Source organism: Pleurodeles waltl, unplaced genomic scaffold (assembly GCF_031143425.1).
Source record: "Pleurodeles waltl isolate 20211129_DDA unplaced genomic scaffold, aPleWal1.hap1.20221129 scaffold_39, whole genome shotgun sequence".
Taxonomy (NCBI): domain Eukaryota; kingdom Metazoa; phylum Chordata; class Amphibia; order Caudata; family Salamandridae; genus Pleurodeles; species Pleurodeles waltl.
In genome coordinates, this window is record NW_027150097.1 from 8539029 (window position 1) to 8555009 (window position 15981).

At 45.8% G+C, this 15981-nt stretch overlaps 3 non-coding genes across 3 annotated transcripts; all 3 read left to right on the forward strand.

Moving 5' to 3' along the window:
* Nucleotides 1-937: 937 nt before the first annotated feature.
* On the forward strand, nucleotides 938-1020 carry TRNAL-UAG (transfer RNA leucine (anticodon UAG)). Its single transcript has one exon. It is a non-coding gene; the product is annotated as a tRNA-Leu (tRNA).
* A 10838-nt stretch (nucleotides 1021-11858) lies between these two features.
* TRNAL-CAG (transfer RNA leucine (anticodon CAG)) lies at nucleotides 11859-11941 on the forward strand. Its single transcript has one exon. It is a non-coding gene; the product is annotated as a tRNA-Leu (tRNA).
* A 2344-nt stretch (nucleotides 11942-14285) lies between these two features.
* On the forward strand, nucleotides 14286-14368 carry TRNAL-CAG (transfer RNA leucine (anticodon CAG)). Its single transcript has one exon. It is a non-coding gene; the product is annotated as a tRNA-Leu (tRNA).
* Nucleotides 14369-15981: the final 1613 nt, after the last annotated feature.

A 15981-nucleotide genomic window follows, 5' to 3' on the forward strand; every position in this document is an offset into this window, starting at 1 on the left:
GGGGCCGAGATAAAGGTTTCGACCCTACATATCAAAAGCACAGCCGTCAATAGTTCAGCAAGTTCACAGTGCAGAAGGTTCAGTGGCACCAGGGTCCCCTGCATCCCAATCACAGCTGGTTTTTAACTTCTGTATTCTGGGCATGGGAGGGGTGTGTTGCATCGTGCACACACGGTGCCTGTTTCGCAAATAAGTTTTAATAAATACACAGAGAATAATATAGAGTCATTGGCCACGAGGAACACCTTCCCTGACCTTTTATTCTCTCCAGTTCCACGTCACCGCGCCTACCATTCAACTCCAAAACTCGGGGGAGACTAACACTCCCTACCTCCCTTGGTGTGCATCATAGGCGTGCCCATGACGAACACAACATTTCTCCTTAACCAATACAAAACAAACATAGCTGCTCAAAAAAAAGATACTATACTAATCCAGTATACAAGAATAGTACACAACAAGAAATGCCACATTCAGTCAATCCACCCCGAATCCTTGCAGCCGCGTTGAGCATGGCGGTCGAGGACTCAAACTGTACCGTTCAAGTCCTTGTCTCAGAGGCACTGAGTTGATTGGTATGGAGCCAGGCACCTCCTGATCTGAATCTTGAACTGGCTCCAAATTCCGCATGTCCACACCCCTTGTAGTAGATGATTGAGAATTAGTAGCAGTCACCACCGGCCATGTGCACTGGCTCAAACTTCTGCATGTCCACACCCCATGTAGTCGATGATTGAGAATTAGTAGCAGTCACCACCGGATTCACTGTCAGGATGATCCATCCTCTCTCCTTCATCAGCTTCAGATCCCACTGTTTCCCTGAGCAGGAAGGTCTGGAATTGAAAACACAGAGGACATTAAACAACATTCACTCAGTACATGGCAGTCATTTTGGTTTATACGCTCGAAATTGAGCCATGAGCGAGGTGTGCAGAGTGTCGGGATGGCCGAGTGGTCTAAGGCGCTGCGTTTAGGTCGCAGCCTCCCTTGGAGGTGTGGGTTTAAATCCCACTTCTGACAAGTGTATTTTGCAAGGTGGATACATTTTTTGACTTTTTTTTCCAAAGCACCGTATCAAAAACAATGTCAACAGTTTCTGTAAATTATCGATAAGATCTATTTTCCGTTGCTTGCACTAATTGCCTGAAGTTGGCTAAATCGCAGTAAATCGGTAAAGCAGGAAATCACAGCATCTTCAACAAATCGTGATAGAGGGGCCGAGATAAAGGTTTCGACCCTACATATCAAAGCGCAGCTGTCAATAGTTCAGCAGGTTCACAGTGCAGAAGGTTCAGTGGCACCAGGGTCCCCAGCGTCCCAATCAGAGCTGGTTTTTAACTTCTGTATTCAGGGGATGGGAGGGGTGGGGGTGTTGCTTCGTGCACACAGAGTGCCTGTTTTGCAGAGAAGTTTTAATAAATACACAAAGAATAATATGGAGTCTTTGGCCACGAGGAACACCTTCCCCTACCTTTTATTCTCTCCGATTCCACATCACCGCACCTACCATCCAACTCCAAAACTCGGGGGAGACTAACACTCCCTACCTCCCTTGGTGTGCATCATGGGCGTGCCCATGACGAACACAACATTTCTCCTTAACCAATACAAAACAAACATAGCTGCTCAAAAAAAAGATACTATACTAATCCAGTATACAAGAATAGTACACAACAATAAATACCACATTCAGTCAATCCACCCCGAATCCTTGCAGCCGCGTTGAGCATGGCGGTCGAGGACTCAAACTGTACCGTTCAAGTCCTTGTCTCAGAGGCACTGAGTTGATTGGTATGGAGCCAGCCACCTCCTGATCTGAATCTTGAACTGGCTCCAAATTCTGCATGTCCACACCCCCTGTAGTAGATGATTGAGAATTAGTAGCAGTCACCACCGGCCATATGCACTGGCTCAAAATTCTGCAAGTCCACACCCCATGTAGTAGATGATTGAGAATTAGTAGCAGTCACCACAGGGTCCACTGTCAGGATGATCCATCCTCTCTCCTTCATCAGCTTCAGATCCCACTGTTTCCCTGAGCAGGAAGGTCTGGAATTGAAAATACAGAGGACATTAAATTACATTCACTCAGTACATGGCACTCATTTTGGTTTATAAGCTGGAAATTGAGCCATCAGTCTGGTGTCGAGAGTGTCAGGATGGCCGGGTGGTCTAAGGTGCTGTATTCAGGTCACAGTCTCTCTTGGAGACGTGGGATCAAGCCCCTTTTCTGACAAGTGTCTTTGCGAGGTGGATACATTTTTGGACTTTTTTTTCCAAGCACCCTTATCAAAAACAATGTCAACAGTTTCTGTAAATTATCGATAAGATCTATTGTCCGTTGCTTGCACTAATTGCCTGAAGTTGGCTAAATCGCAGTAAATCGGTAAAGCGGGAAATCACAGCATCTTCAACAAATCATGATAGAGGGGCAGAGATAAAGGTTTCGACCCTACATATCAAGAGCGCAGCTGTCCATAGTTCAGCAGGTTCACAGTGCAGAAGGTTCAGTGGCACCAGGGTCCCCTGCGTCCCAATCACAGCTGGTTTTTAACTTCTGTATTCAGGGCATGGGAGGGGTGTGTTGCATCGTGCACACATGGTGCCTGTTTCGCAGATAAGTTTTAATAAATACACAGAGAATAATATAGAGTCATTGGCCACGAGGAACACCTTCCCTGGCCTTTTATTCTCTCCGTTTCCACGTCACCGCGCCTACCATCCAACTCCAAAACTCGGGGGAGACTAACACTCCCTACCTCCCTTGGTGTGCATCATAGGCGTGCCAATGACGAACACAACATTTCTCCTTAACCAATACAAAACAAACATAGCTGCTTAAAAAAAAGATACTATACTAATCCAGTATACAAGAATAGTACAAAACAAGAAATTCCACATTCAGTCAATCAACCCAGAATCCTTGCAGCCGCGTTGAGCATGGCGGTCGAGGACTCAAACTGTACCGTTCAAGTCCTTGTCTCAGAGGCACTGAGTTGATTGGTATGGAGCCAGGCACCTCCTGATCTGAATCTTGAACTGGCTCCAAATTCTGCATGTCCACACCCCTTGTAGTAGATGATTGAGAATTAGTAGCAGTCACCACCGGCCATGTGCACAGGCTCAAACTTCTGCATGTCCTCACCCCAAGTAGTTGATGATTGAGAATTACTAGCAGTCACCACCGGATTCACTGTCAGGATGATCCATCCTCTCTCCTTCATCAGCTTCAGATCCCACTGTTTCCCTGAGCAGGAAGGTCTGGAATTGAAAATACAGAGGACATTAAACAACATTCACTCAGTACATGGCACTCATTTTGGTTTATAAGCTGGAAATTGAGCCATCAGTGCAGTGTCAAGAGTATCAGGATGGCCGAGTGGTCTAAGGCGCTGAGTTCAGGTCGCAGTCTCCTTTGGAGGCGTGGGCTCGAATCCCACTTCTGACAAGTGTCTTTTGCGAGGTGGATACATTTTTGGACTTTTTTTTTCCAAGCACCCGTATCAAAAACAATGTCAACAGTTTCTGTAAATTATCGATAAGATCTATTGTCCGTTGCTTGCACTAATTTCCTGAAGTTGGCTAAATCGCAGTAAATCGGTAAAGCGGGAAATCACAGCATCTTCAACAAATCGTGATAGAGGGGCAGAGATAAAGGTTTCGACCCTACATATCAAGAGCGCATCTGTCAATAGTTCAGCAGGTTCACAGTGCAGAAGGTTCAGTGGCACCAGAGTCCCCTGCGTCCCAATCACAGCTGGTTTTTAACTTCTGTATTCAGGGCATGGGAGGGGTGTGTTGCATCGTTCACACACGGTGCCTGTTTTGCAGATAAGTTTGAATAAATACACAGAGAATAATATAGAGTCATTGGCCACGAGGAACACCTTCCCTGACCTTTTATTCTCTCCGGTTCCACGTCACCGCGCCTACCATCCAACTCCAAAACTCGGGGGAGACTAACACTCCCTACCTCCCTTGGTGTGCATCATAGGTGTGCCCATGACGAACACAACATTTCTCCTTAACCAATACAAAACAAACATAGCTGCTCAAAAAAAAGATACTATACTAATCCAGTATACAAGAATAGTACACAACAAGAAATGCCACATTCAGTCAATCCACCCCGAATCCTTGCAGCCGCGTTGAGCATGGCGGTCGAGGACTCAAACTGTACCATTCAAGTCCTTGTCTCAGAGGCACTGAGTTGATTGGTATGGAGCCAGGCACCTCCTGATCTGAATCTTGAACTGGCTCCAAATTCTGCATGTCCACACCCCTTGTAGTAGATGATTGAGAATTAGTTGCAGTCACCACCAGCCATGTGCACTGGCTCAAACTTCTGCATGTCCACACCCCAAGTAGTCGATGATTGCGAATTAGTAGCAGTCACCACCGGATTCACTGTCAGGATGATCCATCCTCTCTCCTTCATCAGCTTCAGATCCCACTGTTTCCCTGAGCAGGAAGGTCTGGAATTGAAAATACAGAGGACATTAAACAACATTCACTCAGTACAGGGCACTCATTTTGGTTTATAAGCTGAAAATTGAGCCATCAGTGCAGTGTCAAGAGTGTCAGGATGGCTGAGTGGTCTAAGGCGCTGCGTTCAGGTCGCAGCTTCCCTTGGAGGTGTGGGTTCAAATCCCACTTCTGACAAGTGTATTTTGCGAGGTGGATACATTTTTGGACTTTTTTTTCCCAAGCACCGTATCAAAAACAATGTCAACAGTTTCTGTAAATTATCGATAAGATCTATTTTCCGTTGCTTGCACTAATTGCCTGAAGTTGGCTAAATCGCAGTAAATCGGTAAAGCAGGAAATCACAGCATCTTCAACAAATCGTGATAGAGGGGCCGAGATAAAGGTTTCGACCCTACATATCAAAAGCGCAGCTGTCAATAGTTCAGCAGATTCACAGTGCAGAAGGTTCAGTGGCACCAGGGTCCCCTGCGTCCCAATCAGAGCTGGTTTTTAACTTCTGTATTCAGGGGATGGGAGGGGTGGGGGTGTTGCGTCGTGCACACACAGTGCCTGTTTTGCAGAGAAGTTTTAATAAATACACAAAGAATAATATGGAGTCTTTGGCCACGAGGAACACCTTCCCCTACCTTTTATTCTCTCCGATTCCAAATCACGGCACCTACCATCCAACTCCAAAACTCGGGGGAGACTAACACTCCCTACCTCCCTTGGTGTGCATCATGGGCGTGCCCATGACGAACACATTTCTCCTTAACCAATACAAAACAAACATAGCTGCTCAAAAAAAAGATACTATACTAATCCAGTATACAAGAATAGTACACAACAATAAATACCACATTCAGTCAATACACCCCGAATCCTTGCAGCCGCGTTGAGCATGGCGGTCGAGGACTCAAACTGTACCGTTCAAGTCCTTGTCTCAGAGGCACTGAGTTGATTGGTATGGAGCCAGGCACCTCCTGATCTGAATCTTGAACTGGCTCCAAATTCTGCATGTCCACACCCCCTGTAGTAGATGATTGAGAATTAGTAGCAGTCACCACCGGCCATATGCACTGGCTCAAAATTCTGCAAGTCCACACCCCATGTAGTAGATGATTGAGAATTAGTAGCAGTCACCACAGGGTCCACTGTCAGGATGATCCATCCTCTCTCCTTCATCAGCTTCAGATCCCACTGTTTCCCTGAGCAGGAAGGTCTGGAATTGAAAATACAGAGGACATTAAATTACATTCACTCAGTACATGGCACTCATTTTGGTTTATAAGCTGGAAATTGAGCCATCAGTCTGGTGTCGAGAGTGTCAGGATGGCCGGGTGGTCTAAGGTGCTGTATTCAGGTCACAGTCTCTCTTGGAGACGTGGGATCAAGCCCCTTTTCTGACAAGTGTCTTTGCGAGGTGGATACATTTTTGGACTTTTTTTTCCAAGCACCCTTATCAAAAACAATGTCAACAGTTTCTGTAAATTATCGATAAGATCTATTGTCCGTTGCTTGCACTAATTGCCTGAAGTTGGCTAAATCGCAGTAAATCGGTAAAGCGGGAAATCACAGCATCTTCAACAAATCATGATAGAGGGGCAGAGATAAAGGTTTCGACCCTACATATCAAGAGCGCAGCTGTCCATAGTTCAGCAGGTTCACAGTGCAGAAGGTTCAGTGGCACCAGGGTCCCCTGCGTCCCAATCACAGCTGGTTTTTAACTTCTGTATTCAGGGCATGGGAGGGGTGTGTTGCATCGTGCACACATGGTGCCTGTTTCGCAGATAAGTTTTAATAAATACACAGAGAATAATATAGAGTCATTGGCCACGAGGAACACCTTCCCTGGCCTTTTATTCTCTCCGTTTCCACGTCACCGCGCCTACCATCCAACTCCAAAACTCGGGGGAGACTAACACTCCCTACCTCCCTTGGTGTGCATCATAGGCGTGCCAATGACGAACACAACATTTCTCCTTAACCAATACAAAACAAACATAGCTGCTTAAAAAAAAGATACTATACTAATCCAGTATACAAGAATAGTACAAAACAAGAAATTCCACATTCAGTCAATCAACCCAGAATCCTTGCAGCCGCGTTGAGCATGGCGGTCGAGGACTCAAACTGTACCGTTCAAGTCCTTGTCTCAGAGGCACTGAGTTGATTGGTATGGAGCCAGGCACCTCCTGATCTGAATCTTGAACTGGCTCCAAATTCTGCATGTCCACACCCCTTGTAGTAGATGATTGAGAATTAGTAGCAGTCACCACCGGCCATGTGCACAGGCTCAAACTTCTGCATGTCCACACCCCAAGTAGTTGATGATTGAGAATTACTAGCAGTCACCACCGGATTCACTGTCAGGATGATCCATCCTCTCTCCTTCATCAGCTTCAGATCCCACTGTTTCCCTGAGCAGGAAGGTCTGGAATTGAAAATACAGAGGACATTAAACAACATTCACTCAGTACATGGCACTCATTTTGGTTTATAAGCTGGAAATTGAGCCATCAGTGCAGTGTCAAGAGTATCAGGATGGCCGAGTGGTCTAAGGCGCTGAGTTCAGGTCGCAGTCTCCTTTGGAGGCGTGGGCTCGAATCCCACTTCTGACAAGTGTCTTTTGCGAGGTGGATACATTTTTGGACTTTTTTTTTCCAAGCACCCGTATCAAAAACAATGTCAACAGTTTCTGTAAATTATCGATAAGATCTATTGTCCGTTGCTTGCACTAATTTCCTGAAGTTGGCTAAATCGCAGTAAATCGGTAAAGCGGGAAATCACAGCATCTTCAACAAATCGTGATAGAGGGGCAGAGATAAAGGTTTCGACCCTACATATCAAGAGCGCATCTGTCAATAGTTCAGCAGGTTCACAGTGCAGAAGGTTCAGTGGCACCAGAGTCCCCTGCGTCCCAATCACAGCTGGTTTTTAACTTCTGTATTCAGGGCATGGGAGGGGTGTGTTGCATCGTTCACACACGGTGCCTGTTTTGCAGATAAGTTTGAATAAATACACAGAGAATAATATAGAGTCATTGGCCACGAGGAACACCTTCCCTGACCTTTTATTCTCTCCGGTTCCACGTCACCGCGCCTACCATCCAACTCCAAAACTCGGGGGAGACTAACACTCCCTACCTCCCTTGGTGTGCATCATAGGTGTGCCCATGACGAACACAACATTTCTCCTTAACCAATACAAAACAAACATAGCTGCTCAAAAAAAAGATACTATACTAATCCAGTATACAAGAATAGTACACAACAAGAAATGCCACATTCAGTCAATCCACCCCGAATCCTTGCAGCCGCGTTGAGCATGGCGGTCGAGGACTCAAACTGTACCATTCAAGTCCTTGTCTCAGAGGCACTGAGTTGATTGGTATGGAGCCAGGCACCTCCTGATCTGAATCTTAAACTGGCTCCAAATTCTGCATGTCCACACCCCTTGTAGTAGATGATTGAGAATTAGTTGCAGTCACCACCAGCCATGTGCACTGGCTCAAACTTCTGCATGTCCACACCCCAAGTAGTCGATGATTGCGAATTAGTAGCAGTCACCACCGGATTCACTGTCAGGATGATCCATCCTCTCTCCTTCATCAGCTTCAGATCCCACTGTTTCCCTGAGCAGGAAGGTCTGGAATTGAAAATACAGAGGACATTAAACAACATTCACTCAGTACAGGGCACTCATTTTGGTTTATAAGCTGAAAATTGAGCCATCAGTGCAGTGTCAAGAGTGTCAGGATGGCTGAGTGGTCTAAGGCGCTGCGTTCAGGTCGCAGCTTCCCTTGGAGGTGTGGGTTCAAATCCCACTTCTGACAAGTGTATTTTGCGAGGTGGATACATTTTTGGACTTTTTTTTCCCAAGCACCGTATCAAAAACAATGTCAACAGTTTCTGTAAATTATCGATAAGATCTATTTTCCGTTGCTTGCACTAATTGCCTGAAGTTGGCTAAATCGCAGTAAATCGGTAAAGCAGGAAATCACAGCATCTTCAACAAATCGTGATAGAGGGGCCGAGATAAAGGTTTCGACCCTACATATCAAAAGCGCAGCTGTCAATAGTTCAGCAGATTCACAGTGCAGAAGGTTCAGTGGCACCAGGGTCCCCTGCGTCCCAATCAGAGCTGGTTTTTAACTTCTGTATTCAGGGGATGGGAGGGGTGGGGGTGTTGCGTCGTGCACACACAGTGCCTGTTTTGCAGAGAAGTTTTAATAAATACACAAAGAATAATATGGAGTCTTTGGCCACGAGGAACACCTTCCCCTACCTTTTATTCTCTCCGATTCCAAATCACGGCACCTACCATCCAACTCCAAAACTCGGGGGAGACTAACACTCCCTACCTCCCTTGGTGTGCATCATGGGCGTGCCCATGACGAACACATTTCTCCTTAACCAATACAAAACAAACATAGCTGCTCAAAAAAAAGATACTATACTAATCCAGTATACAAGAATAGTACACAACAATAAATACCACATTCAGTCAATACACCCCGAATCCTTGCAGCCGCGTTGAGCATGGCGGTCGAGGACTCAAACTGTACCGTTCAAGTCCTTGTCTCAGAGGCACTGAGTTGATTGGTATGGAGCCAGGCACCTCCTGATCTGAATCTTGAACTGGCTCCAAATTCTGCATGTCCACACCCCCTGTAGTAGATGATTGAGAATTAGTAGCAGTCACCACCGGCCATATGCACTGGCTCAAAATTCTGCAAGTCCACACCCCATGTAGTAGATGATTGAGAATTAGTAGCAGTCACCACAGGGTCCACTGTCAGGATGATCCATCCTCTCTCCTTCATCAGCTTCAGATCCCACTGTTTCCCTGAGCAGGAAGGTCTGGAATTGAAAATACAGAGGACATTAAATAACATTCACTCAGTACATGGCACTCATTTTGGTTTATAAGCTGGAAATTGAGCCATCAGTCTGGTGTCAAGAGTGTGAGGATGGCCGGGTGGTCTAAGGTGCTGCATTCAGGTCACAGTCACCCTTGGAGATGTGGGTTCAAACCCCTCTTCTGACAAGTGTCTTTGCGAGGTGGATACATTTTGTGACTTTTTTTTCCAAGCACCCTTATCAAAAACAATGTCAACAGTTTCTGTAAATTATCGATAAGATCTATTTTCCGTTGCTTGCACTAATTGCCTGAAGTTGGCTAAATAGCAGTAAATCGGTAAAGCAGGAAATCACAGCATCTTCAACATATCGTGATAGAGGGGCCGAGATAAAGGTTTCGACCCTACATATCAAAAGCGCAGCTGTCAATAGTTCAGCAGATTCACAGTGCAGAAGGTTCAGTGGCACCAAGGTCCCCTGCGTCCCAATCAGAGCTGGTTTTTAACTTCTGTATTCAGGGGATGGGAGGGGTCGGTGTGTTGCGTCGTGCACACACAGTGCCTGTTTTGCAGAGAAGTTTTAATAAATACACAAAGAATAATATGGAGTCTTTGGCCACGAGGAACACCTTCCCCTACCTTTTATTCTCTCCGATTCCAAATCACGGCACCTACCATCCAACTCCAAAACTCGGGGGAGACTAACACTCCCTACCTCCCTTGGTGTGCATCATGGGCGTGCCCATGACGAACACATTTCTCCTTAACCAATACAAAACAAACATAGCTGCTCAAAAAAAAGATACTATACTAATCCAGTATACAAGAATAGTACACAACAATAAATACCACATTCAGTCAATACACCCCGAATCCTTGCAGCCGCGTTGAGCATGGCGGTCGAGGACTCAAACTGTACCGTTCAAGTCCTTGTCTCAGAGGCACTGAGTTGATTGGTATGGAGCCAGGCACCTCCTGATCTGAATCTTGAACTGGCTCCAAATTCTGCATGTCCACACCCCCTGTAGTAGATGATTGAGAATTAGTAGCAGTCACCACCGGCCATATGCACTGGCTCAAAATTCTGCAAGTCCACACCCCATGTAGTAGATGATTGAGAATTAGTAGCAGTCACCACAGGGTCCACTGTCAGGATGATCCATCCTCTCTCCTTCATCAGCTTCAGATCCCACTGTTTCCCTGAGCAGGAAGGTCTGGAATTGAAAATACAGAGGACATTAAATAACATTCACTGAGTACATGGCACTCATTTTGGTTTATAAGCTGGAAATTGAGCCATCAGTCTGGTGTCAAGAGTGTCAGGATGGCCGGGTGGTCTAAGGTGCTGCATTCAGGTCACAGTCACACTTGGAGATGTGGGTTCGAACCCCTCTTCTGACAAGTGTCTTTGCGAGGTGGATACATTTTTTGACTTTTTTTTCCAAGCACCCTTATCAAAAACAATGTCAACAGTTTCTGTAAATTATCGATAAGATCTATTGTCCGTTGGTTGCACTAATTGCCTGAAGTTGGCTAAATCGCAGTAAATCGGTAAAGCAGGAAATCACAGCATCTTCAACAAATCGTGATAGAGGTGCCGAGATAAAGGTTTCGACCCTACATATCAAAAGCACAGCTGTCCATAGTTCAGCAGGTTCACAGTGCAGAAGGTTCAGTGGCACCAGGGTCCCCTGCGTCCCAATCACAGCTGGTTTTTAACTTCTGTATTCTGGACATGGGAGGGGTGTGTTGCATCGTGCACACACAGTGCCTGTTTCGCAAATAAGTTTTAATAAATACACATGGAATAATATAGAGTCATTGGCCACGAGGAACACCTTCCCTGACCTTTTATTCTCTCCGGTTCCACGTCACCGCGCCTACCATCCAACTCCAAAACTCGGGGGAGACTAACACTCCCTACCTCCCTTGGTGTGCATCATAGGCGTGCCCATGACGAACACAACATTTCTCCTTAACCAATACAAAACAAACATAGCTGCTAAAAAAAAAGATACTATACTAAACCAGTATACAAGAATAGTACACAACAAGAAATGCCACATTCAGTCAATACACCCCGAATCCTTGCAGCCGCGTTGAGCATGGCGGTCGAGGACTCAAACTGTACCGTTCAAGTCCTTGTCTCAGAGGTACTGAGTTGATTGGTATGGAGTCAGGCACCTCCTGATCTGAATCTTGAACTGGCTTCAAATTCTGCATGTCCACACCGCCTGTAGTAGATGATTGAGAATTAGTAGCAGTCACCACCGGCCATGTGCACTGGCTCAAAATTCAGCATGTCCACACCCCATGTAATAGATGATTGAGAATTAGTAGCAGTCACCACCGGATCCACTGTCAGCATGATCCATCCTCTCTCCTTCATCAGCTTCAGATCCCACTGTTTCCCTGAGCAGGAAGGTCTGGAATTGAAAATACAGAGGACACTAAATAACATTCACTCAGTACATGGCACTCATTTTGGTTTATACGCTCGAAATTGAGCCATGAGCGAAGTGTGAAGAGTGTCAGGATGGCCAAGTGGTCTAAGGCGCTGCGTTCAGGTCGCAGCCTCCCTTGGAGGTGTGGGTTCAAATCCCACTTCTGACAAGTGTATTTTGCGAGGTGGATACATTCTTGGACTTTTTTTCCCCAAGCACCGTATCAAAAACAATGTCAACAGTTTCTGTAAATTATCGATAAGATCTATTTTCCGTTGCTTGCACTAATTGCCTGAAGTTGGCTAAATCGCAGTAAATCGGTAAAGCAGGAAATCACAGCATCTTCAACAAATCGTGATAGAGGGGCCGAGATAAAGGTTTCGACCCTACATATCAAAAGCGCAGCTGTCAATAGTTCAGCAGGTTCACAGTGCAGAAAGTTCAGTGGCACCAGGGTCCTCTGCGTCCCAATCAGACCTGGTTTTTAACTTCTGTATTCAGGGGATTGGAGGGGTGGGGGTGTTGCGTCGTGCACACACAGTGCCTGTTTTGCAGAGAAGTTTTAATAAATACACAAAGAATAATATGGAGTCTTTGGCCACGAGGAACACCTTCCCCTACCTTTTATTCTCTCCGATTCCACATCACCGCACCTACAATCCAACTCCAAAACTCGGGGGAGACTAACACTCCCTACCTCCCTTGGTGTGCATCATGGGCGTGCCCATGACTAACACAACATTTCTCCTTAACCAATACAAAACAAGCATAGCTGCTCAAAAAAAAGATACTATACTAATCTAGTATACAAAAATAGTACACAACAATAAATACCACATTCAGTCAATCCACCCCGAATCCTTGCAGCCGCGTTGAGCATGGCGGTCGAGGACTCAAACTGTACCGTTCAAGTCCTTGTCTCAGAGGGACTGAGTTGATTGGTATGGAGCCAGGCACCTCCTGATCTGAATCTTGAACTGGCTCCAAATTCTGCATGTCCACACCCCCTGTAGTAGATGATTGAGAATTAGTAGCAGTCACCACCGGCCATATGCACTGGCTCAAAATTCTGCAAGTCCACACCCCATGTAGTAGATGATTGAGAATTAGTAGCAGTCACCACAGGGTCCACTGTCAGGATGATCCATCCTCTCTCCTTCATCAGCTTCAGATCCCACTGTTTCCCTGAGCAGGAAGGTCTGGAAATGAAAATACAGAGGACATTAAATAACATTCACTCAGTACATGGCACTCATTTTGGTTTATAAGCTGAAAATTGAGCCATCAGTCTGGTATCAAGAGTGTCAGGATGGCCGGGTGGTCTAAGGTGCTGCATTCAGGTCACAGTCTCCCTTGGAGACGTGGGTTCAAACCCCTCTTCTGACAAGTGTCTTTGCGAGGTGGATACATTTTTGGACTTTTTTTTCCAAGCACCCTTATCAAAAACAATGTCAACAGTTTCTGTAAATTATCGATAAGATCTATTGTCCGTTGGTTGCACTAATTGCCTGAAGTTGGCTAAATCGCAGTAAATCGGTAAAGCAGGAAATCACAGCATCTTCAACAAATCGTGATAGAGGGGCCGAGATAAAGGTTTCGACCCTACATATCAAAAGCACAGCTGTCCATAGTTCAGCAGGTTCACAGTGCAGAAGGTTCAGTGGCACCAGGGTCGCCTGCGTCCCAATCACAGCTGGTTTTTAACTTCTGTATTCTGGGCATGGGAGGGGTGTGTTGCATCGTGCACACACAGTGCCTGTTTCGCAAATAAGTTATAATAAATACACAGAGAATAATATAGAGTCATTGGCCACGAGGAACACCTTCCCTGACCTTTTATTCTCTCCGGTTCCACGTCACCGCGCCTACCATCCAACTCCAAAACTCGGGGGAGACTAACACTCCCTACCTCCCTTGGTGTGCATCATAGGCGTGCCCATGACGAACACAACATTTCTCCTTAACCAATACAAAACAAACATAGCTGCTAAAAAAAAAGATACTATACTAAACCAGTATACAAGAATAGTACACAACAAGAAATGCCACATTCAGTCAATACACCCCGAATCCTTGCAGCCGCGTTGAGCATGGCGGTCGAGGACTCAAACTGTACCGTTCAAGTCCTTGTCTCAGAGGCACTGAGTTGATTGGTATGGAGCCAGGCACCTCCTGATCTGAATCTTGAACTGGCTCCAAATTCTACATGTCCACACCCCCTGTAGTAGATGATTGAGAATTAGTAGCAGTCACCACCGGCCATGTGCACTGGCTCAAAATTCAGCATGGCCACACCCCATGTAGTAGATGATTGAGAATTAGTAGCAGTCACCACCGGATCCACTGTCAGGATGATCCATCCTCTCCTTCATCAGCTTCAGATCCCACTGTTTCCCTGAGCAGGAAGGTCTGGAATTGAAAATACAGAGGACATTAAATAACATTCACTCAGTACATGGCACTCATTTTGGTTTATACGCTCGAAATTGAGCCATGAGCAAAGTGTGAAGAGTGTCAGGATGGCCGAGTGGTCTAAGGCGCTGCGTTCAGGTCGCAGCCTCCCTTGGAGGTGTGGGTTCGAATCCCACTTCTGACAAGTGTCTTTTGCGAGGTGGATACATTTTTGGACTTTTTTTTTCCAAGCACCCTTATCAAAAACAATGTCAACAGTTTCTGTGAATTATCGATAAGATCTATTGTCCGTTGCTTGCACTAATTTCCTGAAGTTGGCTAAATCGCAGTAAATCGGTAAAGCAGGAAATCACAGCATCTTCAACAAATCGTGACAGAGGAGCCGACATAAAGGTTTCGACCCTACATATCAAAAGCGCAGCTGTCAATAGTTCAGCAGGTTCACAGTGCAGAAGGTTCAGTGGCACCAGGGTCCCCTGCGTCCCAATCACAGCTGGTTTTTAACTTCTGTATTCAGGGGATGGGAGGGGTGGGGGTGTTGCGTTGTGCACACACAGTGCCTGTTTTGCAGAGAAGTTTTAATAAATACACAAAGAATAATATGGAGTCTTTAGCCACGAGAAACACCTTCCCCTACCTTTTATTCTCTCCGATTCCACATCACCGCACCTACCATCCAACTCCAAAACTCGGGGGAGACTAACACTCCCTACCTCCCTTGGTGTGCATCATGGGCGTGCCCGTGACGAACACAACATTTCTCCTTAACCAATACAAAACAAACATAGCTGCTCAAAAAAAAGATACTATACTAATCCAGTATACAAGAATAGTACACAACAATAAATACCACATTCAGTCAATCCACCCCGAATCCTTGCAGCCGCGTTGAGCATGGCGGTCGAAGTCTCAAACTGTACCGTTCAAGTCCTTGTCTCAGAGGCACTGAGTTGATTGGTATGGAGCCAGGCACCTCCTGATCTGAATCTTGAACTGGCTCCAAATTCTGCATATCCACACCCCCTGTAGTAGATGATTGAGAATTAGTAGCAGTCACCACCGGCCATATGCACTGGCTCAAAATTCTGCAAGTCCACACCCCATGTAGTAGATGATTGAGAATTAGTAGCAGTCACCACAGGGTCCACTGTCAGGATGATCCATCCTCTCTCCTTCATCAGCTTCAGATCCCACTGTTTCCCTGAGCAGGAAGGTCTGGAATTGAAAATACAGAGGACATTAAATAACATTCACTCAGTACATGGCACTCATTTTGGTTTATAAGCTCGAAATTGAGCCATCAGTCTGGTGTCAAGAGTGTCAGGATGGCCGGGTGGTCTAAGGTGCTGCATTCAGGTCACAGTCACCCTTGGAGATGTGGGTTCAAACCCCTCTTCTGACAAGTGTCTTTGCGAGGTGGATACATTTTTGGACTTTTTTTTTCCAAGCACCCGTATCAAAAACAATGTCAACAGTTTCTGTAAATTATCGATAAGATCTATTGACCGTTGCTTGCACTAATTTCCTGAAGTTGGCTAAATCGCAGTAAATCGGTAAAGCGGGAAATCGCAGCATCTTCAACAAATCGTGATAGAGGGGCAGAGATAAAGGTTTCGACCCTACATATCAAGACCGCATCTGTCAATAGTTCAGCAGGTTCACAGTGCAGAAGGTTCAGTGGCACCAGAGTCCCCTGCGTCCCAATCACAGCTGGTTTTTAACTTCTGTATTCAGGGCATGGGAGGGGTGTGTTGCATTGTGCACACACGGTGCCTGTTTTGCAGATAAGTTTTAATA